The sequence below is a fragment of the Protopterus annectens genome, chromosome 3.part0 (genome assembly GCF_019279795.1).
Source record: "Protopterus annectens isolate FY-2018-M chromosome 3.part0, PAN1.0, whole genome shotgun sequence".
NCBI classification, from domain to species: Eukaryota; Metazoa; Chordata; order Ceratodontiformes; family Protopteridae; genus Protopterus; species Protopterus annectens.
Window position 1 is genome coordinate 878,319,290 of NC_056731.1, and position 11,835 is coordinate 878,331,124.

Consider the following 11,835-nt stretch of genomic DNA (forward strand, 5'->3'; position numbering starts at 1 on the left):
AAGCTGTTTGTTTCCTGTGATCCAGTGGTGCAAGGTTTGATTCCTTCAACCTCCTTTGCCTAACTTTGTGACTCTGAGCAAGTCATTTAACTAGACAACTCTCACAGGCTGAATCTGAAAAAGACCCATGGAGATCGGTGCTCTAACCCAGGAAACAAATACAAGTAAGTTAATAAAAAGTGAGCTATCCATTCTGTTCCCAAAAATGTGTGGGAAACCTGTCATTCATCCAGGTCTTTTTGGTCACTAAGATGGTTGTACCTGAAATCAGTGTTGTATTTTAAATAATTGTGCCAGTTCATCCCCAAGGTACAGTTCTTCGTGGTCATGTTATTCACCTTCATGTCCCTCCTCATCAGGGAAGACTGCATGTGTTTCTTGAGACTTCAGTAAGCACCCCTTCATATCAATATTAAGATACTCTTCACCTATATCATGTCAAGTTACAAATGCCAAAAGGGTCAGGTGGACAAAAACAACTGGTGGAACATTCAACTTGCTGACATATTTTAAAAGTGTTTGTTTCTTGCAGAGTTAAACACCTCTGCACCCTAAATGGAGGGTGGTGCCTCAAAGCCCCCACCCCTTACTTTATATATCAACTTCACAGTTGCAAACCATGGAGAAAAGTTGACATTTGTGTTAAAAAGAAAAAAGTATGTGAATCAACACCAGAATGATATTCTTTTAAGTACTGCAGTGCAGTTTCTTTTGACCTGTTGATGACCCTTGCAAAGATTTGTCTGCTTGTAAGGTTTCTGCAGTGCACACTGAAAGTTTCTGTGGATTCAGGATTCACAAGACTGGAACATCAGCCAGAATATCTACGGTTTGTTATGAAGCACTGTGATAGTGGACTTGTTTTCTTTCTTTCTGTATGCAATGTTTGGTATGCATGTTAGTGGAATGATCCATTGTGTACCCATTTCAGCCACAGCCCTGGAGTTACAGCAGAATATGGAAAAAGAAAATAAGTAGTGTGGTAATGAAAAAACAGAAGTACAGTGGATATAAAAAGTGTACACACCCCTGTTAAAATGCCACGTTTTTGTGATATGAAAGACTGAGACCACAATAAATCATTTCAAAACTTTTCTCCCCTTTAATGTGACCTATAGAAAAACAAACAAATCTGTTAGGGGAAAAAATATAAAAAATAAAAAAACATACAATATGCTGGTTAAGTGTGCACACCCTTAAACTAATACTTTGTTGAAGCATCTTTTGATTTAATTGCAGCATTCAGTGTTCTTGGGTAGGAGTCTATCAGTATGGCACATCTTGACTTAGCAATATTTGCCCACTATTCCTTGCGAAAGTACTCCAAATCTGTCAGATTGTGAGGGCATCTCTTGTGTACAGCCCTCTTCAGATCACCCCACAGATTTTCTATTGGATTTAGGTCTGGGCTCTGGCTGGGCCATTCTAAAATTTTAATTTTCTTCTCGTGAAGCCATTTTTTTGTTGATTTGGATGTATGCTCGGTGTCATTGTCATGTTGAAAGGTAAAATTCCTCTTCATCTTCAGCTTTCTAGCAGATGCCTCCACCTTGACTAAAGCCCCAATTCCAGCTGAAGAAAAGCAACCCCAAAGCTTGATACTGCCACCACCATGCTTCGCCATGGGGATGGTGTTCTTTTGGTGATGCAAAGTGTTATTTTTGTACCAAACGTACCTTTTGGAATTGTGCCCATAAAGTTCAGCCTTGGTCTCCTCAAACCATAACACATTTTCCCACATGCGTTTAGGAGACTTGATGTATTGTTTTGCAAATTTTAGCTGGGCCTGGAATTTTTTTCTGTGTAAGAAAAGGCCACCATCTTGCAACCCTACCCCACAGTCCAGACATATGGAGAATATGGAAGATTGTTTTCACATATATTACACAAGCAGTACTTGCCAGAAATTCCTAGGTCTCTTGGCAGCCTCCCTGACCAGTTTTCATCTTGTCTTTTCATAAATTTTGGTGGGATATCCATTCTTTGCAACGTCACTATTGCCCCATATTTTCATGACTGTCTTCACTGTGTTCCATGGTATATCCAATGCTGTGGACATTTTTTAGTACCCTTCTCCTGACTGATACCGTTCAACAATGAGATCCCTTTGATGCTTTGTAAGGTCTCTGTGAACCATGGCTTTTGCTGTAGCAGGCAACTGGGTAAATGTCAAGAAAATCCTACTAGGACAGCTAAACTTTATTTGGGGTTAATAAGAGTCTCTTTAATTGATGGCAGTTGTGTACCCAAGAAGACTGAATGCTGTAATTAAATCAAAAGATGCTTCAGCAAAGTATTAATTTAAAGGTGTGCACATACAACAAAGTATTAGTTTAAGGGTGTGCACACTTTGCAACCAGCATATTGTACATTTTTTATTTTTTATATTTTTCCCCTAACGGATTTGTTTGTTTTTCAATTGAATTGTACAGGATGTTAAGTTGTCAATCTCGCCTTCATTCTTGCTGGATGGGTTCGGAGCCGAGACTCGGCCACTCTAAAAGCTTGAGAGCTAGTTCCACCGGCTCAAGGCTCCCCTATATCCCACAATGCTAGGCGGTAACTCCTCAGATCTCGTTTGCCGCTACAGCGATCGAGGTGCTTTTTCAACCGGCTCATCAGGTTAGTTGAAATATTGAGTAATATCTTAGATAGACCCCCTTTTTAAGTTAGCTTTCCTCATAGTTTCCAAAGTTAAGTAGTTTACTCCCCTTTATAGTCAAGTTTCCCCAGTTTTTTCCTAAATTTGCTAAATTTATTCCCTTGGGCCTTAGGCCCATTCCCTCCCTACCTTAGTAGTTGGAGTGTTTGTGTTTTGTAGGGTTTTAATTTTTAAGTTAATTACTAATTTGTAATTTAAAAATATTACAAGTGTAATCGGTGTGTGTGTGTGTGTGTGTGTGTGTGTGTGTGTGTGTGTGTGTGTGTGTGTGTGTGTGTGTGTGTGTGTGTGTGTTTGTGGTTACACTTTGACTTTGTTTTTTGACATGTCCAAAGAATCGAAGGTCTCAGGCTTCAAGAAGTGTGACTCGTGCTGTCAGAAGATGTCTCTGACAGACGGTCACACTTCTTGTGTATACTGCCTGGGGCCTTTGCACCTGCAGGACTCATGTGCTGTTTGCCATGGCTTCAGCCCTAGAGTCCTGCAGGAGCGCAAAAATAAACTCATTTTAAGGGGTTTATTGAAGCCTGAGGGTCCCTCGACTCAATCCTCGGGGAAACCCTCTAAGCCTTCCAGACCTTCGGCTCCAGTCTCCAAGCTGTCCTCTGGGGGTCCAAAGGCTGTTCGAACATCGGCTCCGGCCGGAGCCGATGAATCTCGAACGCATGCCCCTACTATTTCCTCGGCTCCGGCCGGAGCCGAGGAAGACATAACTGAGTCGGCTCCGATCAAATTGTCGGAACCGACATCACGAAAGAGGTCCCGATCTCCATCTATCGGCTCCATTCATTCGGCTCCAGCATCACCTTTGCTGTCTGAATGGAGCCATAGATCTCACTCCTCTAGGTCTTCCAGACTATCGGATCATGACCTTCAGAGAGTAGTGAGTCGACTTCTTAAGTCAGAGGCACTGGCCCAGATGCTTCAAAGTCCGACTCAACAGTCGAGAACTATTCCCATTACTCAAAATGTTCCTCCTCTGACTCTTCTGAGTTTGGAGCCGGGGCGGCTCGGACCCGAGACTGTGGTGGCGTTGGAACCGATACCCTTGTCTTCAGTGCCGTCTTCTGCTCCGATGTCTTCCTTGGAAGAATCTCGGCGCCGGACTTCCCTCGTCGGCTCCGAGGGGGCGAGTGGCATTGGACCCTTGTCTGACCCCGCTCTCCCTCTCGGTGCTTCGGCACTGGTGAGTTCGGCTCCGACATCGGCCTCGGAGCCATCACTGTCGGTGCCGGGGGAGGTCTTCAGCTTTTCAGAGTGGAGACCTCCGGCTCTGCCTGACAGGGGTGCCTTCGAGGTCATGAGGAGCGTGTTAGAACCAGGTTCAACTCCACAGTCGGCTCCTTCCGTCCCTCCCTCCACGGTGCCTTTGGTGATTTCTACTCACACTCTCATCCCCGACCGTAGAGAGCCAGCTCCTCACGTTTCCCCAGTGGGGATCTCCTCCTCTTCCGAGGCCTCTCCTGTCCCGGCAGGAGAGCCCCCTAGGAAGAGGCAGTGCAAGAGGAAGCACATTGACTCCCCTGAGTCTGTCACCTCTGACACTGATTTAGAGGATTCTGAAGGTTCCCCTCGTTCCCCCTCTGAAGATGTCTCCTTTGCAGACATCCTCGAAATCTTAAAACAGAGGGGGAATTGGCCAGCCCTCAACCCTTCAGAGGATGAATCGGTGTATCTTGAGGCGTTTGGCTCTCGCCCTTCCACCTCCTGGGTGTCCCCTCCCTTTGACCCCCTTATGCAAGTGGTGGCAAAGAAGGCCTGGGCGGCTCCTGACTCAGTGGAACCCACCCCCAGGAGACCATCAAAATTTATCACTGCCCCCAAGGACAAGGAATTTTTAACCAAAGGCGTCTCTGTTGATGCTATGGTGGTGGCTGCGGCCACCAAGAAGGAGTTAGCTGATCCTTCGGTGCCTGTTCATCCTCCTAACAAGGAGTCTAGGTCGATGGACAGGTACGGGAAGCGGATGTTCTCGTCAGCGACCTTTACTATGCGCTCGCTGAATTACCTGTGTCATTTCACTCGTCTTCAGAGGGATTTACTCAAGGAAGCGAGTGAAATGTTAAAGGACCCAACAGCTGTGGGTTTTCAGGATAGGATGAACTCTCAGCTGGCAACCCTTAATTCTATAACTAACTCCTCCATGCGCCTCCTTTCATATGCGGCGGATGGAGCAAGTAGAGCAGCAGGCACAGGTGTAGCCTTGCGTCGGCACGCCTGGATGCGGCTATGTAACTTTGCGGACCCTTTCAAGGCGTCCTTCACTAATTCCCCCTTTGACGGATCATCCCTTTTTGGTCCTCAAGTGAAGGAAACCCTGACTAGGTGCGAGACTGATGGCAAAACTCTCTCTGTCGTCGGAGTCCGTTTTTCTGCTCCTTCTAGGCCTTATCCCAAAGGCCAGAAAGGGGGAAAGATGTGGTTCCACAAACAATCTCAGGGAGATTTGCCTGACGCACAGAGTCGATTCCCCTCCAGAGGAAGAGGGGGGAACAATAATGGTAGACGCCGTCCTAGAGGCAGAGGGGGCCCGCAGAATCAGGGCAGTCGAGAATCCTTTTCCGACGAGCCCTTTCAGCATCCCTGAGGTGTTGCCCGACTGTCCACTTTCGGAGGCAGTCGGGGGAAGATTGTCGCTGTACCCAGAAGCCTGGCTATCCCTAACTCAAGACAAGTGGGTACAGTTTATCATTTCGAAGGCTACAGAATCCCATTCCTTTTCATTCCGAAGCAATCCAAAAAATCCCTTCCAGACGTTCCACCTAGTCAAAGGGAGCAAGCAGCATTAGAAATTTCAAAGCTGCTCGCAAAAAGAGCCATTCAACCAGTTCCAGCAGACCAAACAGGATCCGGAATCTACTCCAAATTATTTTTGGTTCCAAAGAAAACAGGGGACTGGAGACCCATTTTGGATCTCAGCAACTTGAACAAGTTTGTCAAGAAAACAAAGTTATGGATGGTCACGCTGCAGTCCATTCTACCCCTTTTGGGGCGGGACAACTAGATGTGCTCGATAGATCTCCAGGATGCGTACTATCACATCAGAATGAGTCGATGCTCCAGGAGATTCCTCCGCTTCAGGCTGGGAACCAGTCATTTCCAATTCAGAGCCCTGCCCTTTGGTCTCACTACAGCCCCCCGAGTGTTTACCAAATGCATGGCAGTGGTCGCCTCTCATCTGAGACGACAAGGATTCCAGGTGTTTCCTTATTTAGACGACTGGCTCCTTACAGCCCCCACCAAGCATCTTTTGCTTCTTGCCAGAGACTACACCTTTCACACATGTCAGACACTAGGCATTTCAATAAATTACGAAAAGTCTGTCTTGTCGCCTTGTCGTATTATTACCTTTATAGGCGCAAATCTAGACACAGTCAACATGTCAGCCAGACTCATAGAGCAGAGAATAGCAGACATACACAGACAGGTCTCTCTTGTCTTGCAGAGCAACAAAGTCAAAGCCAGATTGATCCTGAAGGTTTTAGGGATTATGGCGGCGGCCATCCCTCTTCTACCATTAGCTCGCTTCCATATGAGAATTTTACAATGGATGCTCTTCACACAATGGTCTTTCCAACGACTTCCAATGTCCCATCCTATTCGGATAACTCAATCGTGCAAGAATCATCTCTCTTGGTGGATCACATCTCCCCAGCTCCACCTAGGGAGACCTTTCGTCCCTTCCCCTCCGGTTGCTACAGTGACAACGGATGCCTCCCTGATCGGGTGGAGGGGGCATTACCAGGGCAGGATGGTCCAAGGCATGTGGCAACCTTTCGAGTGCCACTTGCACATAAATGTCCTAGAGATGAGAGCAGTGCTTCTAGCATTGCAAGCCTTACAAGACTCTCTTCCCATGGGAACTATAGCAATTCAGACAGACAATATGTCTGTAGTGTGGTACATCAACAAACAAGGCAGAACCAGATCTTACCCCCTATGTCGAGAGGCACTCAGACTGTGGCAATGGGCGATTTCTTCTCAGCGGTTTCTGTTAGCAACGCACATTCCCGGGAAGTCCAATGTGATTGCAGACAAATTGAGCAGAGCTATTCTCATGCCTCACGAGTGGTCTCTGAAGAATTCAGTGTTAGCGGAAAATACTAAAGAAATGTATGGTGGCGTAATAGATCACTGTACGCCAATGAATCAGGAAGACAAACTGCAACACCGCTGAAAATAAAATGCTGAAAAAACTGGGTTAAGCGCTTTCACACACAAATCGTGTGCTTCATCTGATGAAGCACACGATTTGTGTGTGAAAGCGCTTAACCCTGATCATTTTGTGGATTAAAACGTCATATTAACTGGTTCTGGAGTCCGTGGTTACAGTTTTTTCAGCATTTTATTTTCAGCGGTGTTGCAGTTTGTCTTCCTGATTCATTGGCGTACAGCGATCTATTACGCCACCATACATTTCTTAAGAATTCAGTGTTGGAGAAAGTTTTTTGAAAGTGGGGTCGGCCTTGCTGCGACCTTTTCGCTACCCCCCAAAACAGCAAGTGCGACGATTTCTTCACCCTCTTTCCCCAACCAGGCCACCCCAGCAGAGACGCTCTAGTACACGATTGGCCCCGGGGACTTCTGTATGCCTTTCCTCCCTTCCCACTGATATCTCAGCTAATACAGAAAGCCATCGCTCAGAAAGCATCCATGATCCTTATTGCCCCTTACTGGCCTCGACAGGTTTGGTTCCCGTTTCTTCACCGTTATCTGTTGGAGCAACCTTGGCATCTGGACCCAGTTCCAGACCTCTTGACCCATCAGTCGGGTCAGTTGCACCACTCCCTCCCTTCTCTGAACCTCGCAGCGTGGTTCCTCCAATTCCAACTCTAGCCAGGCTTCCTCTGATATCTCGCTCAGTTAGAGATATTTTGATAGTCTCTCATAAATCTTCCACTCTGAAGATTTATCATAGCAAGTGGAAACGTTTTTCCTATTGGGCGCAGTCAAAGAATATAGATCCTTTCACTGCTTCCATTCAATCAGTTCTAGACTTTCTAGCCGAACTTTTCCACTCAGGTTCGTCCCCGTCTACCATCAAAGTTCAGTTGGCAGCAATATCGAACTTTCATGTTGGAGTTTCAGAGTCCTCCATTATGTCTCACAAACTCTGCAAAGCCTTTTTAAAGGGAGTTTTTCTCCTCAAACCACCAATCAGGGATCCTCCTCCTCAATGGGATCTCAACTTGGCTCTGGCGTCCTTAATTCTTCCCCCCCTTTGAACCTGCGGCTTCATGTTCAATAAAGTTACTATCTTGGAAAACACTCTTTTTAGTAGCTATCACTTCAGCTAGAAGAGTCTCTGAACTCCATGCTCTGTGTAGTCGTCCCCCTTATCTTGTGTTTCATAAGGATAGGGTGCCCTTACGTACTAACCCGTCCTTTTTGCCCAAGGTAGCTTCACTGGCAAATTTGAATCAAACCATTGAACTTCCTGTGTTCTTCCCTAATTATTCCAGTAGGTCAGAACAAAAGTTACACTTTTTAGATGTTCATCGCCAACTTAGGTACTATTTAGACAGGACCAAACAATTCAGGAAGTCTGATCAACTGTTTGTTTCTTATGCAGAAGGTAGAATGGGCCTTCCAATTTCTAAAGTATCTCTCTCTAGATGGCTTACTTCATTGATTACCCTTGTGTATGAGATCAGACATCAACAATTGCCATCCAAACCCAGGGCTCATTCAACTAGAGCTTTAGCCACTTCTATAGCTTTCCAAGATAGGCTGCCTATTGATTCGATTTGTTCTGCAGCTACTTGGGCTTCTCCCCATACCTTCATTTCTCATTATAAGTTGGACTTGGCCTCTAGAGACCGAGCCAACTTTGGTTCCACTGTACTCAAGAGTCTGTTCCGATAGGCCACCCGGGATAAGGTGCTAGGGACGCGGTCCCATCCAGCAAGAATGAAGGCAAGATTGACAACTTAACATTTAGAAGTTATGTACCTACCATAACGTTCCATGTTAGTTGTCTTCTTCTCGCCTTCTTTCTTGCGTCCCACCCTCCTTCCCCCTAGCCTGGACAGACCTAGAGGAGTTTCTTTTGTTCCTTTTATGGAATTTCCTTGCTGGGCTTAGCTTTCAAACGAGATCTGAGGAGTTACCGCCTAGCATTGTGGGATATAGGGGAGCCTCAAGCCGGTGGAACTAGCTCTCGAGCTTTTAGAGTGGCCGAGTCGGAGCCGAGGATCGGCTCCAAACCCATCCAGCAAGAAAGAAGGCGAGAAGAAGACAACTAACATGGAACGTTATGGTAGGTACATAACTTCTAATTATAGGTCACATTAAAGGTTGTAAAACATTTGAAATGATTTATTGTGGTCTCATTTTTTTATATAAAAAAACCCGGCATTTTAAACGAGAGGTGTGAACTTTTTATATCCACTGTAGTTCAAAGCTTGCAATTCAAAATGCAGGAAAACAATGAGGTATAAAACAAAACAGAAGCATACAAAAGGAGAACTTCCCAGTATTTGCTTTGACTTTATTCATTTCCTGGTGAACTGTTGGGTATTGTCTGGCATGCCAGTGGTACAAGTGATGAGACATACCTGTTATCAAGGATGAGGAGCCCTGATTACCAACTCTTTAGCACACAGCCTTTTACTCAACAAAAGTTACAGATTGCAAATACATTTTGGAGATAGCTTTGTAATATCTGGCTGTGTCTGTGGTTGCAGCTAAAGGGAGTGCAGACTTTAATGTTACATTTCTTAAACCTCATCCATTCAACCAGATTATTAAGTTGAATAAGATTAGCAGTTTCTTTTCTGTGTAATAGAAACTGTTCCATAAATGATTAGTGGCTTTTATGGTATGCCCGTTCCATGTCTTCATTTTGTTTATACTCATTACAAACCTAGATTTTTGATAGGCATATGTTCAGCCAATCAAATGGTCAACTCATCTCTGCCCGATTCTGTGCTCTCTGCCTCATTGTGTTGCAGTGTTGGAAGTAGTTTGGGATAAGCTTGAGAGTATGTGGAGTATGACAAGCCATGAAGCCCACTTAAAACAATGATTTTTGCTGGACTGATCTTGTTTACTCTCATTTGACAGGCAGTTACGACGAGTCATACTGAATCCATTTTGATGACAATGTGTTCTAGTGCTTTTATATAATTCATTACGTAAGATAGTACTTAGTGTTACAATCTTAAAGACCTTAAATCCTTCATCATAGTTTGCATCTAGCCAGAGTATGATTAGTACTGTTTAGGTTCAAAACCTGTATGTATTGATTGCAGGTTTTTTTTATGAATTTTCTTTGTACTGTCTACAAAAGATTTATTTCATATAATGTATAAGGTAGTGGAGTTGTGATTGCGTATTGGCCTTAACAAAGATTTGAACATATTAATTAAAATTATGGAAGTTTTAGTAAATCATAGCTCTTTTTTTAATTGGATATACATTTTCTAACTTCTTATTGCTCAGTAATATTTCTGGGTCAGCTGTATATACTGCATACAGGAGTACCTTGCATTTACTGACACAAATACATAGTTATTTGTAGCCCCCAAAAATGAATCTGTTATTTGTATGCATGTATTTCAGTTGCATAATTTTGTAAAGTTACATATGGATCTTTCTTACAGCCTGTTTAGTAGTCCATGTTTAGGAGCCCACCATTTGTTTGATATGTGGAAGGTTGGGAACATAAAACTGACCACAAGATGGAGCTCTGGAGTACTTCTATACAGGGACAAATTCATTCAAATAGACGTGTTGATGTTCCCTTCACCATTTAGTCATCCACTCACTTATGCAAAGGGTGGTATTATTTGAAACCAAGCATTCAGCAATCTCCTTATATGTATGCTGTCAAACTCCAAGTTAAATCAAGGTAAACTACAATGGTAGATGTACTCTGATGTAAGGCATACTAGTTGGTCCCTAAAGGTCCATTAGGCTGTTTAATTTGTGTTTAGCAATAGCCATTAATTGTCATGTCTCAACAGTTACACTAGACAGTACTCAAAGCACTTCTCTAGAGTGAGGGTCAGACTACTAAGTCTGGCATTGCTTGCTGTCATCATCAGTCCTCTTGTTCCATTTTTTTCTACATAGGAGCAGGGTGTCACATTAAATCTCAATTAAGTGCCAGTCTCCTACTTTCCTTGACAGTCAGCCCTGACTGTTGTAGGTATTTGGTCACACAATACATCTCTCTCTCTCTTGGCTAGCTGGCTCCATTTCCATTTGTCTTCTTCTTGTCTCTCCCAAATCTTATTCACTAAATTGTTTTTTGGACATGTACCCAAACTACTGTAATATTTTTCTTTGACCTTCTCTGCAGTTAAAATGACTGACTTCTGCTTTGATGTCATAGTTTCTTTGTCTGTCCCACAATGTACATCCTACCACCCAGCTGTAGAACTTAATTTTTATCACTTTTACCTTTCTCAGAGGCTCTGCCTTCACTGTCTAGGTTTCTGTGGTGTACAAAAGTACTGCCCCGGACCATTGTTTTGTTCACCTTGCTTTTAAGTTCCTTTGGCATTTCTGTGTTACACAAAACCAATAACACCTCTGATTTCAGCTTTGACTTCCTGTTTCAGAGTTCCCTTCTCCTCGACTGTCCCTCCCAGTTACATGAAGCCCATAACCCATTCCACTATTTTCTGTTTCACTTTCAGTTTTCACCTTCTTCTGATTTACCCCATTTGGTGCCATGGCAACTGCCTAGTCTGTACTCTGTTTCATTGGGGCAACTCAGGATAAATATGGCTAGGCTTGTAAGAGTTCTAGGGCCGTTAGCCTAGTAACCTTCTGTGAACCTGTGAATTCATTGTGCCTTCAGTTTTGAATTCCATTCCCCTATCATTTGCTAAAGGTTTTGTCCAGTGTCTTTTGTAATGCCACATTTTCTAACCACAGCACCTTTGTTCATCTGTCCACTCTGACCTGCCTGCTGTTGTATCATTATTATGAATAACAGTGGGCTCCGAGCTGACCCATGCTGCTCGCGTATTACTACTGGCAAACCCATTCTGAGAGTCCAGATGCTGTTTGTACTTGTGTCCATGTACAGATGCTCCACTAATTCTACCAATGTTTTTGCGATATAGAACAGTTGCAGTATTGCAAAAATCAACCAAGTCGGAGAATTAAGTACCTCAGAGAAGCACAAAATAGCTACTCCAGTAATCAAACACTGAGGTACA